The sequence below is a fragment of the Ambystoma mexicanum genome, chromosome 13 (genome assembly GCF_040938575.1).
Source record: "Ambystoma mexicanum isolate Mex_15411 chromosome 13, UKY_AmexF1_1, whole genome shotgun sequence".
Taxonomy (NCBI): Eukaryota; Metazoa; Chordata; class Amphibia; order Caudata; family Ambystomatidae; genus Ambystoma; species Ambystoma mexicanum.
Window position 1 is genome coordinate 678,133,123 of NC_090938.1, and position 13,747 is coordinate 678,146,869.

General features: G+C 45.5%; 1 long non-coding RNA gene across 1 annotated transcript in view; it reads left to right on the forward strand.

Moving 5' to 3' along the window:
- The window catches only part of LOC138521695 (uncharacterized), a 125,911-nt gene extending 112,556 nt beyond the window's left edge, over nucleotides 1-13,355 (forward strand). The window contains exons 2-3 of the long non-coding RNA XR_011283099.1: nucleotides 12,702-12,815; nucleotides 13,164-13,355. This is a non-coding gene — a long non-coding RNA (uncharacterized lncRNA). The remainder of the gene's footprint in view (nucleotides 1-12,701; nucleotides 12,816-13,163) is intronic.
- The last annotated feature ends 392 nt before the right edge of the window (nucleotides 13,356-13,747 follow it).

Consider the following 13,747-nt stretch of genomic DNA (forward strand, 5'->3'; position numbering starts at 1 on the left):
TTAAGAGGCAAACAAAATTTAGTAGTTCAGGCAAAAGCAGCTATCTTTTTACAAGTAAAGAAATCGGGCCAAATCGCAAATCACAGCAAAATTCGCGGGTGCGAGAATCGTGATTACGGAGAGAGTGTAAGGAGCAAGAAGTCGGATCTAGGCCTGTTGAGAAGCTGAGATTCTAAGCTTTCAGAGGAAAGTTAAACCAAGTTCCTAGCCCAAACGGTTACGGAGTTATGAACGATTTTGTGAAGGTTGTTTTTCGGATTTGAAATTTTAAAAGTTCAAAGCGACAGGTTACAGCTTGCAGCTAGAAAATGACAGGTGACAGCTTTGCAGCTAGAATTGACAAGTGACAGTTAGGAGGCAGTTCTACTTAGATTAAAATAGTTTTGCTAGCTACTCACAATATATTTAGAAATAGGCCTCGCCACGGATCTGGTCAGGTTTTGGACTGGACTCTGGTTCTGGTCTCGGCACTTCACAGTGATCTGGGTCAGCTCTCTGGTTCTGCTAACAGCGGCCTGGGTCACTCTGGATCTCTGGCCTCTGGTTCTGGATACTGCTCTGCTTTCTCTGGGTACAGCACTGCTTCTGGATCTTTCTACACAGCTTTCTCTGGACCCAGCGCTGATCTGCACGGCTCCTGGATGCTGCTACCGCTGTTAGGTTTGCTGGATGCTGAGGCCTATTGAGAAGAGTTCTCGGTTTGTGGGTTTAGGCCCTTGCTTTGAGTTCTGAATCAAGTTCTTTGGAGTTTTAAAGTCTAAGTGTTGAATCTGGTATCTTCTGGATGTTGTATGGTCCGGCAGAGCGTGTTGCAGCAACTGGATTTGAATGTCTCTACCTGTCCCAGCAGTCTCTTTTTATGTGTTTTGAAAGTGGGTGTGTGTGCAGCATCACTAGTCGGCCCCTCTTTCAACTGCCCATTGGTCAAGCTTTCCGCACTGCTTTGATTGGGGAAGGAGATGTGTGTCATGGTGATGCTGTAGGTTTTATGGGTCAGAGGATCCTCCCCTGGTCAGCTTGCCCACAAATCTATATTTGACTAAAGACATATTTCATAGATACACAGTAGTTTGAAATTACATGCACCCATCGCGTATCACATGAGGTATACTCTGTTCAAACTCGGGGTTTTGCCCCAGAACATCACACAAATTCCCAACTCGTCTTAAAACGTGCACAGAAAATTCACAAGAATTATGGTATCATTTAAATCATTTTGACAAGTCCGCACTGTGAGTTATACATCATTCTTAGAATCATATTCTGGCCAACAGGGGTGTGTCCTTTCAGGTCACATGGTGTAGAAACCAGTTTATCCAGTTTCTGCCAAGCTCAGAGACCCTGCCTCTCCCAGCTTCTGCCAAGAGGAAGCTATTTTACGGTCCCCCTAATAAACCATCTGCCTGGGCCCTGGAAGGCCCATTGTTCAAGAGGAAGCCATTTATGGCCTCCCCCCAATAAACCATCTGCCTGGGTCAAGGAAGGGCTTTGTTCGAAAGGAAGCCATTTACGACCACCCTAATAAACCATCTGCCTGGGCCCAGGACAGGCCTTTGTTCAACTCCCTGTAGCTGCTCCACCCCTAATCTAATCAGAGAGGTGACTACTCCTTTTGGCAAGGGGAAGAGTGGCTGAGCAGGTTTTAACTCATGTGGGGGTAGATGTCAAGCAGAATTCAGTTTCATTAAGCCAGGTTTCAGATAAAATGTAATTTTTTTGTTCCCCAGTTTAAGTCAAGACAATTTTAACATATGCAGCTAGAATGCTGATTCTAAGTTCAAAACTATGACATTTCAACAGTGACAAACTATGTGACACTCAAAGTAGGTCACTCAGTTAATTTAAACATTTTTGATTTTTGGTAGTTTTAAATCCAGTTTCAGTTAGGCTGCTGCAGACCTGCAGAGCTCAGCCAGTCTTGTTATGAACATTGTTTTGGGGCTCTTCAACTTCCCAGATTTAGTATGCACACATACTTCATTCTGCCAGATGTCCGCTGGTGTTCAGTGAGATTTTTGGATGTGTTGCAATGTTTGAAAATAGACATTTTGAGCTGGCATTCAGGGAAACAAAAGGTGATTTTAAAGTGCGGTTTTTCCTTTGGCACACATTTCACTCATGGCACCCCGGCCCATCCTGCTCGCACTGGTGGGTGGCAAGTTAGGCAACCATTTTAGTGTGCACAAACTGCGTGGTTCTCCTGGATCCTGGCACACATGTGGGCTTTTTGGCTATCTTGGATATTCTAAGCCCACAGCACCAAATGTTGCAGCATGATAGCTCAAACGTGGGTCAGGACACCCAACAGGGCGAGCCAACCCTAAGTCCCACATCAGGCCTGAAAACGATACCCATGGGCGAGCCCGTCAGCCAGTCCCCACCCAAGCTATCTCAGGAAACACAACTGAGTCCCCTCACACCAGAGAGAGGCCAATAAAAAGCAGGGCCTGTGCCTGGAGGCTGTGGGAGTGATGAGGTAGAGCTCATTCAGAGCAGAATGGGTAGGTGAATAGAAGCAGCTTGAGACGGTAACAGGAGATGGCAGGAGTGTCCATGGAGCCTGTGGAGAGCAGGAGACTGGAACAGAGCTCATATGGCCTGGGGAGTGCAGGACACAAGATGCTGGATGGGTAGCCCAGAAGGCTGGGATGAAAGAGACAGAAGGCTGCCGGGGAAGCAGGGTAGGCTGGGTAAGACAGGTCCAGGAGCTGAGGAATTAGGAGACCCAGAGGCATTGAAAATAACAACCCACTGGATGAAAAAGGCAAGAAGGCATAGGAGGAGAAAGGCCCTGAGGGCTGGAAGCAGGCAGATTCAGAAGGCTAGGTGAAGGAAGACCCAGAAGGTGAATGAAGAAAGACCCAGAAAGCTGGGAGGAGAAAGCCTAAGAGGGCAGGGAAGATAAAAACTGAGGGGCCTAGGAAGAGAAAGACCTAAGGCAACAGTTATCAGACCATGAGAGGTGGACAAGGAAAGAGAAGGAGAAAGCGTAAAGACATAACACGTTTGCAGTAGAGTCAGTGAGATCAGTGGAGGAGTGTAGAAACAACCTGATAGAGAAGGAGGAGGAGGCAGGAAATAGTTGCATGGAGGAGAAGGTGATTGACCATTAGATACCAAAGGAAACACCTAGAAGGGGTGTTGAGGAATGTGCTTCTGGTGAGGCACCCCGGACGGGCAGGAAAAGCTCAGAGCGAAGAGAGAGAAATAGGAAGGTCCAAAGCAGCACCCGCCATGACTTGAGGCAAAACAATGACGGCAAGAGAGAGATTGGAGTAGGTGGCTGGAAAACCATGACCTGGTGCAGGGTGGGTGGGAGTTGGTCAGAGACCTAAGGAGTAACCCGACAAGACCTCAAGACCTTAGGGAAGCCTCCAGTCTCCCTGGCATTGGCTATCAAATCAAGTCCACCACAACACCGTCCACAGAACCTGCCAAAATTCTCTAGCCTGGAACTGAGTCTCAAGAGAAAGCTCTCCCTCTTGAAAGCCAATAGAAGGGTGCAGGAACCACTTAAATACAAGCCGGAGAAACAAGCAGCCAGAGACCTCAGAGCAGACCATAAAAAGAGTGCTCATTAACCCCTTAAACCTGAGACTGAGAGCCAAGAAGAGATCTTGAGAAGACCAGAGATGGAGGGTTCAGGAAACCTTTAAACCAACGACTATAAACATATGGGGTATCGTGTTAACCTACTGGGAGAGACCTGGCCTGAAGTTGTGGAGAACGGGGAGAACATTTTGTAAGGACACTCTTTAACTTCCATTAGAACCCCTTTGTTTTAAGATGAAAATCACAATCCTGACAACTTCGGATTAGTTAAAGCTTCCATGTTTAATATATTGTCCTGAATTTGCAGGCAGCCCAAAAATAAAACATTTCCTAATCACATCCTTGTGTCGAGCCATTTGTGTGTCAATCAATGGCAACCATGTGACAGCCCTTTCAGGAGTAAACAGAGCACCTGACCCAGTTCTGTTATCCTGCTTCCTGGTCCCTGCTGTGGCATGACTTCAGACACTTATGCTCCTGATCTTTGTAAGCATATTGGCTCTGATGTATGCATTTTTTCTGGATGAATTATGCAATCAACTCCATTGCATAATTCATTTATAGATCTTTCAGAGCCAGAATGATGCATTCTAAACCTTGTTTTCTTTACCTGTCTGGGGCCATAGGGAATCTGTGTTTGAAGGGCTGTGCACTGCCTAAAGAAGGCATGGTATCAGGAATAGACAGACACAAGTGATCACAGTTCAAGGGTGTGTATTACACTGTATTGGTAGGGTGGAAAAACACGTAATCTAAACTTAAATCTAAGATCGGAGCAAGCTACGACTATCAAATCAAAATAAGGCAGTCCTAGTGGCGTCTTGTCAAATAAAAAGGCCTATACTAAGAAAAACCTATTGCCAATCTTTACGCTAAATACAAAAGAGTGTGGGATAGGGCGCATAAGAAACAAAGAAGTGTTCACAAACAATATGTCAGGATGCGGTACTCGTGGTCTCTCTTCCCCACGTTTTGAGCATGGGACAAGGCAGGATTCTGGAGCACATCACACGTTCAAGCTTTCCCAGCACGGGACGACAGTTCTGTTTTCAGCTATCAGGATCTTCGATGGCCAAGTATCTTGCTCTATAAAAAGTCTCTTGCCTTTGAGGGCCTGATGCGTTCGAAATAACACAAAAGTTATTTTCTGCTTGCATGTTGGGTTATGCTTTTTCACCCTTGCATCCCCCTCTGTGGTATTCACAAATCTGAATGTCTTTTCAAACAGTTCATTGTGGACCACCCTCTGCCGGGTTCACTCTAGTCAACACACTGTTCCTTTGGGACTTTAGATATTGCCCCTTTTCATCGGCATCCCTCCTTCGGGTTCACTCTTGCCAGTCTCACAGTTCCTTTTACTTTCTTACGATGTGGGATTCACTTCCCTTATTGACGGTCATCTGCCGGTCAAAGACTTTCGAATATACAGAGGATTTTACTAGGCCTCCGTACAACCACTTTCACCCTCTTCTTGCCTTTCCCAAGGCCTTCTGGTAATAGTAGTTTCAACAATCGGGTAATTGGCCAGAGGTTCTCGAGTGAGCACCCAAGTGGTGCCTGGCTCATCTGCAGCTGGCTTTCCCCTTTTACATTAACAATTCTTTGTACATTCTGCAATCAGCTGTTTGCTACTTTTGTTCAACACAGTTCAGTTTCTTTATCGGTCCTCCCCTCGACTCACCGGCTGTGATGGACCTATTGGCTTTCTTCGTATCGGGAGTCAAGGCCGGTCCTGCTTATCAGCGTAGGCATGCTCCGTGTACCGTTGACATCTGCTGCAACACACTTGGGCTATTGTTCACGGTCTTTTAATTCGTTCAACTTAGGTCTCATGGGCATCATGGGCCTTAGTCGGAAAGAGCAAAGTCGCCTCGCTCCTTGTCACCCTCTCGGTTTGCACCGTCTTTCTCCTCCTCTTGAACTGCCGTTCATGGATAGCTGTCTCGTTATGTAGACTGCCCTGCTCGTATGGCGCTCTCGTGCTCCACCTTTTATCCCTGTAGGGAAGGGAAAGGATGTCAAGTGTGTGTGTGATTTAGGTCAATTGCCTGACTTGGCCTGACCCTTGTGTTGGGACAAGTCAAGTAAACAGCTCCGGTGTTTGTCCATAGTCTTTCATGATTTTGAATAGTGTTGGAGTTGGAAAGTGGTGGGGGGAAAGATAGAGTGTTTGAATATCCTACGGGGTAAAATGGGGAAAGTGTGTTATAAGAAGGGGGATACTGCGTCTCACCAGTCGGCGTTCCACTTCCACTCGCTGAGGACCCCCCTATCCAGGTGATCCTCCCTCCCTGGTCAACCCAAGGAACTGGATCTAATAGTGATGGCCGTGTCCTGGCCACATGGATGACAGATCCCAGGGGACTAGTCAGGGAGACACCATCAGGTTCCTCACAACTGTCATGGCTTCAGTCCTTTAGAACCACCTTGATAAATCCTAGAATTGACTCCAGTCCGCAGCCAACATCCGGGTTTTAAACAGCCAAAATGATGTCTTCTTGTCCTTGTTGTTTTTCTGTTCTTCGTTCAATGGGAATATTTGGTTCAGGAGGTATACCACAAGTGCTTCACCTGACTCACTGATTACATGCATGTTTGCTTTGGGCCTGACTTTATAAACCCTCTGACTCCACACATCATTGTTCTTCCAATTGCTCTTACAACGCTAACTCTCTTGCTCATTCAAGTTCCTAACTGCGTGGCCTTTCCATCCCTTATTCCAGTGTGTTTTTGTTTGGAGTGCAGATGTCATGCACCTGTATGTATGTGTCTCTGCTCTTTTTATCAACCTAGAGTTTGCTGGTGTACGCTCATGGTGTAGTGCTTGTTCCCTCTTCCAATATTTTCTGTGGACTCTGTCTTGTTTTCCGATTACCTGTTATTGTAGCTGTACCCTCTCTGTTCTTTGGATGTTAAAATGTTGCTCCTTTGATAGTTTTGTTTTCTGTTTTAAGATAGTGATTCAAAGCTGTCAAATAGATGTGTGCGATCCACAAAGATGCTGAAGGCAATTCTTAAGTTAAAACTGAGTTTTATTTCACACAGACAGGTTCTCTCCTGGGTTGAACTCAAACACAAGGTGTCAGGATTCTCTTTTTTCAACAGTTCCAGCAGTATGAAGGTTTCCCGATAGAGTTCTCAAGGTTTGGTGTACTTTCCCATCACTCACAGGGCCTCATTCAGAGGCTGGCGGTAAGGGGTTAACGGCGCCGGTAACGGTGCCGGTGCCCTTAACCCCTTACCGCCGCATTACGAGGTCCCTTAGTGGGTCCCGCTAAGGGCGGCTAGTTTTACCAGGCACCCTTAGTGGGAGCCGCTAAAGGACCAGGGAGCTAATAACGGGCATGTTATTAACAGGCCCTTTGTTAGCTCGCTCCCCATTACCATTGAGCCCTGTGGGGGCTCAAATGGGAATGGGGATGGGTAAATTGAATGAGGAATTACCGGGTCCTCCAAGGTTGGAATGGCCCGATAATTCCTCATTCAAGAAACCCGGACCCAGACCCGAGTTTGGAGCCAGCCAATGCCGCAAATATCGGCATGGCTACCTCCAAACACGTAATGACCCCCACAGCAAGGGTGCTCTATAAGTTTCTTCCTGCTTGTCTCTAGTTGTTGGAGGGACAGAAACACTCCGGTTCACCTTTTAGTTCCTTTAAACATTGCTTAATCTCCTCCATGAGCTGTAGCTGGTAGTAGAGCTTCTCTTCAGCTTTCAGACAGAGCCAACTGGGTTCACCTTCCTCAGTTTCCTAGGGGACCCTGTGGTTAAGTCATGGGTGGAAATATAATGTGTCAGTCCTAATCTCCCTGATCATTTTGATGATTCCTGGCATGGGATATGCATCAAAGGAGAGATTTTGTTTACTCTCCTGGAATCCATGAAAAACTGTCCACTCCCATCAGGCTTGCGCACAAGGACTATCAGGGATGACCAGTGGCCTTGTGAAGGCTCAATGACATTTTGGTCCAGCAGCTTCTTCACCACAACCTCCAGAGCCTCGGATACGCAGGTATTCCCTGGAGGGGGCTTGATACGGTGCACACATTTGTGAACCCAGCTGGGCTGATCTACAAAGACATCTGTGAAGTGTTGTGAGTAGGTCAGTAGTTGTTGGGTCTGGTCTGGAATCAGGTAATTTGGTATCAAACTGGTTAATGGTGTGGGGATTCTCTCACTGCCCCATCTCCAGGAGCACCATTATACTTGGCTTTTCTGGCAATTAAGGAGAACCTCTGTGACTTGGTAGAGTCCATGCAATGTGGTCAGCAGTTTCTTCTTTGGGATCGAAAGTAAGAAAAGTACAAAATAGCCTACTTTGAACCTTCTTAGTTTGGCATCTTGATCATCTAAGTGCTTTTGCCTATCTTTTCTCGTCTACAGATGTTTTGGTGCCATATTAAATACCAACAGGAGCCTCTCTTGAATAGTTCTCACGAACTCTGATGTTCTTTGTTTTGGGTCTTCTCATCCCTTCTAGACCTTCTTCAAGATATCCGGAACATCTTGGGATTCTCTCCCAGAGAATAGCAAAATGTTTTGAACCCGGTAGAAGCTAACACTCTCACTTACCTTACACACACAGCCACAACACAGTCTCCTTTTCTCTCACCAACCAATACCTCACATTTTCTCCAATTTGACTCCATGCTCTAATTCACTGACCTTTCTCCTGCTGTTCTCTGTCTGCCACCTCCTCATCTGACCTCACCCAAACAACCTACATATTCCAATTTCTTGTTGCCTCTCTTATCTCCCCCATCCTATAAGATTACTGGCCCTGGCCAAGCTGCCTCTGTCTTCCCTGCCAGGAGGTTTTACGAACAACAGAAGTTACAAATAGCAGGTTAAGCCCAGCCTCCTTTCTTCGCTCAGGTCGACTTTCCAGCAGAAATGTCAGCCTGTTTTGCAACGTGTCCACATTCATTTTAGGAGGCCTCAGCCCGGTTTCCCCCAAGGTAAGTGAGATTTCTTCAGGTAACTGGTGTTCTGCGATAAGTCTTTGTTGAAGTGCATTTGGTGCAGTGGTTCAGTTGCTGTGTGCACTGTCGCTGGGGAGCAATGCACGGTGTCCTTGTTTGTATTCCAGGTTCCCATTCACTGGCTCTCTTATCTCTGACGCTGATGGGTTGTAAACTTGTAGGGGGTCACACAACACTACTGAGCTCTTACCTCTGGTTCAAGGAAAGGAAAGGAAAACTTGGTCAGCATTTTCTGTACGAGGCATGGGGTGATGCAAGTTGGTACTGCACACATATAAGCTGGCACTTGGGGAGGGGACAGGAATTAGGAGCCATCTCACCTGCCACCTTCCCCCTCCTGAGTAGGTCTGGCTCTGGCTTCCACCCAGGCATGTCAACCATTGGCATGGTTATTTCCCTGTGCAATACCCAGTTGTTTATGTCAGACTGTGGATACATATCCATGTCTCCCTGGACACAGACGATTTGGGACAGGCTTCCTGGCTTCACATCTTCTAATGCAACCAGGTCTGCCCAGAGATCAGTTTTCTTGCTCCCTGAATCGAGTAGAGCTTTAGCCTGGATACCTTGGACCCTAATAGGCAGATGAAACCTTTGGTCTGTTTCTCCTCCAATAGTATCTACTGTCCAGGTTGTAAGCCTTCTTCTTCCACAGGAAATAGGTCTGCAATGTACTCAGGTTGTTGTGATTACTCTATCCAGCTTGGTCCATTCACTTCCTCTTGGGTTGGGTCTGTGACCATTTGGAGAAGACCAAATTCCATTGGTTCTTCTTCATTTATATTAGTGCAGAACTGGGTCAGGTGTCCTGTTTTCCCACAGGTTTAACGCTTAATAACCTTGGGGTGGTTGGAGGTCCAGGTTTCTGCCAGTCTGTAGGTGGAGAGGCTCTCGGCTTGGTCTCAGGGGTTGAGATGTTAGGCCTTTCAGTTGGACTCTCTTCTCTCCGTTGCACCAACTGTTTCATGTCACTTGGTCACTTAGGCCCCCACTTGATTCTCTGGAATATGTGGCTCTTTGATGGGTGTTGGCAGTTTGGATCCCATCTTCATGTGCTTGCTCAAGTAACTGCCATTTACCGTATGAAGGTAGGAGGATAGTGAAACAATGAATTGTTCTAACACCAGCGTCTCCTTAACTTCTTTGTTATCAGTTTTCCAGCCATTTGTTTAACAAGTCTCAAATTCATTACAACATCTGGCGTGGGGTTTCTCCCCTGTCTTAAACAAATGTGTCTCAGTCGGATTCCATAGTGTTCCCTATCTTGTCCTAGCATCTTCAGGATGCCTTGTTTCAATGCTTCACATGGCATCCTTCCATCAGGGTTAAGCATGTCGTGAAAAAAGACAGATTGGTGAACACTTTATTAGTAGAAAGCAGTGACAGGACAAACCCAACAGCAACACGAGACACAAAGTTTCAAGCATCCCTTCCCCCCGAACCCCCCAGCGTTTATACCCACCAATGTAAGGGGTGGTCCCAACGGGTCATAGTTGCACACTAAATTCATCCTGCTAACAAAGAGCAAAGCCTCATTATATCAGCCTTTGACACCAGCTGGCTCTTTCATGTAAGCCAGTGCTATCAGTGAGGTCACCCTTTCGTAACTCAGTTAGTCAAGGCGCCTACACACCTTCAAGATTCCCATACGCTTTGAGGCAAACGAAAGCATTAGCGATGTGACGACTTCCGCTCCCCTAGTTGTTGGACTCGTTGTTATGGAGCCGGGAACTTTAAAATGGAGTCAGCTGAGAGGTTTATAGAGACACAGGGAGCGCAAAGGAGAGTTCCAGGCAGGAGTTGTGGCAGCGAGGCAGCCCCTTCCCGAGACGCTGGGAGGTATCATAAGTGTGGTCCGGTGCAGTGAGCCAGAGGGCGCTCATTGGCCACCTAAGGGGGAAGCTGAGGAAGTAGAGAGGCATGGAGCAAAGGTACCAGGATTGGTGGAGAGGCTCCCGAATGCTCACAGGTTCAGGACCGCTGACTGCAGACTATCAGAGCTCCGAAGTAAGCAACGAGGAAGCTGTGGAGGATGCTGTATGCCAGAGGGAACCAGCGCAAGCATACCATGATTGGAGATAGGCCTCCAGAAAGCCGCCAAAAGTGGAAATCTGATAGTGAGAAGTCGGCTGAGTCTGCCTGGGTGAAAAGGGGCCTCGAACACAGCGGATGGGCAGTTTAATGGCAGAGACATTTGATTTTGAATTGAATATAAGGAAACCAAGAATTAACATGATGAAAAGCCATGTAAGAAAGCATTTCCGAGAATCAAATAAACAAGCATTGACAAGAGTCAAATAAGCAAGCATTGCCAAGAGCCAAGAACAGATGTGCAAGAGAGCTACATAACAGAAACTGTGCTTCCTAGCAGGAGAGTGTACTGCTGTTGCAAATGAAAGCTACTAAACGAGTGAATGTAGACAAAGCCAGTGATAATAAAGCTTCAAGGGCACTTGAAAGGATACTGAGTCAAGCCTTGTTGTGAAGCTGAAACTGTGGCAAGATTTTAATGACATACAAAAGAGAAAAAGTTCCCAACTCGCGCACTATCTGTGGCCTAATAAAGCCAAATAATACTGAAAAGATTCAATGGTGGTATATGTAAGTACATAAGTGATGATAATATTTGATAAGTAGTCATCCAATTGTTATGATGAGAAAATCCTCACACTTCCAGTTCTATGTCATACAAAATATATTTACCTTTCAAGCAGAAGCAGCTGAACCCAACACGTTTCGAGAAACAATTCTCTTCATTACGGCTGTCAAATATACACAGATTCTGAAAATAATCATAAAAAGACAATTATAGACAATGGGCCTCATTACGAGTTTGGAGGTAGCCATGCCTATATTATCAAATAATATGTGAAAATTGGTAGCCTGGGTCTCCCTTCCCCGCGTTTTGGACATGGGGAAAGATGGGAGCTTGGAGCAGACTACAGTCTCAGGCTTCTCCAGCACGAGATGACGGTTCTAATGGCAGCTCTCGGAACACACTCTCAAGCTTTCAGCTGTCATGGCCATTGATGGCCAAGTCTCGTTTCACTTGAAAGTCACTTGCCTTCGAGGACCTGACGTGTTCAAATAACAAAAACGAAGGTTCCTTTAACAAATGAAGAGTTTGTATCCAAAGTTCGCTGGGTGATGGGTTCATCCCTGTGCCCCCTTCGTCTGGGCGCTGACGCTTCTCAACTGTTGTGGCCAGAACGCGTTGACCATTTACGTGCAGAATGCACACAGTTCATTACTCCCTTAGCTTTCTCACCTGTTAATTTCAGTTCATTTCCCCTTTTTTTCCTTACTTTCGACAATTCTGTGCTTAGGAGCACACATCACTTTACATCCTCACTGTGTAGGAGTCCTTCGCTACCATTGTTGCAATCACGTAGTTTAGTATTCATCAGTAGTATTTTACTGGACCTGTTTGACATTCAAAGATGGCGCCCAAGTAAACATTACCCAGCTAGCTCCATTAACACAGGCATGTGTAGTAGTCCATCCTCTATTTTGGTGGACGCCCACATAGAATCAAAGTGATGGTCTGCCGACAGCCTCTGAGGGTTGTCAGGGAGACGGATTAGCCCACTGCAGCACGGAAGAGGACTGCCTCCAGCTGTTTCACTCCAGCGCGGCCGAGGGACGAAGCATTTCGATTAAGCGGCATAATTCTGCATGCGCACGTGGATTTACTGATCCACATTGCAGTGGTAAGCATTTGTTAGGAAACATTGAGCAGTACTTGTGTACACAAAAGTCATATGAGGACTTTATAAGTGTTTACCCGCACTCTGGGGTTTTTTATCTACATTTTTGTCTCACACACAGTAATTGACAGGGTTAGCTGCATTGACACTGCTTGACACGCCAGAAAACCCGAGTTAGACGAATCTCGTCGCATGAACCCATTTTCTTCCTTTCATTTTGAGAGGTAAGCCTCTTTTTTTGCTATGCCGTCTCCTTTATATAAAATAGTCATATATTGTTGTGACTCTTTTTACTGCTAGCGTTTGAAAAACATTGAAAAACATTGAGTACCATTTTGGATAAGAGTAAACATCAGTGACTTACAATAAGTGTGCTCTTTCCAGATCTGCTAATTAATACTACTTCTTAAAACTATAGTTAATATGGCTCACGGCTAAACTCTACATTTCTAACCATAGGTGCTGTAGTCCCAGGAGAAGAGCGTTATTTCTTACTGGTGTGTGAAGATGTTTAACACACTCAGTTAACCATCCATAGTGGAAGATTCATACTTCCCCCACCATACATGCAAGGTATGTTCACTCTAAACAACATGATGGAGTATGACGTTTTGTTAACAATATTTGTCACAAATTCTCTTTATATATATATTTTTTTGATCATAACTGTAGCGTGCATTTGGCATGTATTGGTCATTTTTGACTTTTTCTGGCCTTGACAGAGATCCTTGAAACTCAGGAGAGCTCCTTTCCAATATGCTAGAATGTCTTGATTATTGTGCCAACAGGGCTACATTGACGAATTTATGCTTGAACTGCAATTGTTCTGAATACACTTGAGGAAAGGCATTTTGTTGATATGAATTTCATAGGTCTACTGTCTAGTTGATTGAAATAGCTTTATACATTTATGTTTTGCAGTTGATTTCATTTGGCTCAAGAAGAAGGGATAGACATCCCGAAACGCGTCAGCCACGGTTGAACTGTATCCATGGATTTTTATTCTTTATGAACACACTGTGCTAACAATCCACTTTGTTTTTTCAGTTTAAATTCTTAATGGTGAATCCATTTTGACTAATTATTAAAACCTCTTTGAGGTCTTTTTATGAATCTAATGAATGATTGCCTGTTTTATTATATCAATCATATATGTTTGAATGAATGTTAACAATCATACTTGACCTTGTTGAACCATCATTTGATAGACTTGAAATAGAGTGCAGGGGACGGAAGGGTTCCTACCTTTGGATCCTCGTTTCTTTCTCTACATATTTGTTGTAGTGACCCTGTGCTAGGGTCACTTTTCCTCCCCCGCACCTAAAAATAATAGCTAAATTACTATCTACTAATAAGAAAGCTAACTCAAATATTGGGTAGTGCGCCTACTAAATCTCTTTTTCACAGCTTCTCAATTGTTTATCACAGTTTCACTGAGGTTGATGGCTTCACCCCTGGGTCCCCCACTTCTGGGCGCTGACCCTTCCTGTATCGTATTCCATAAA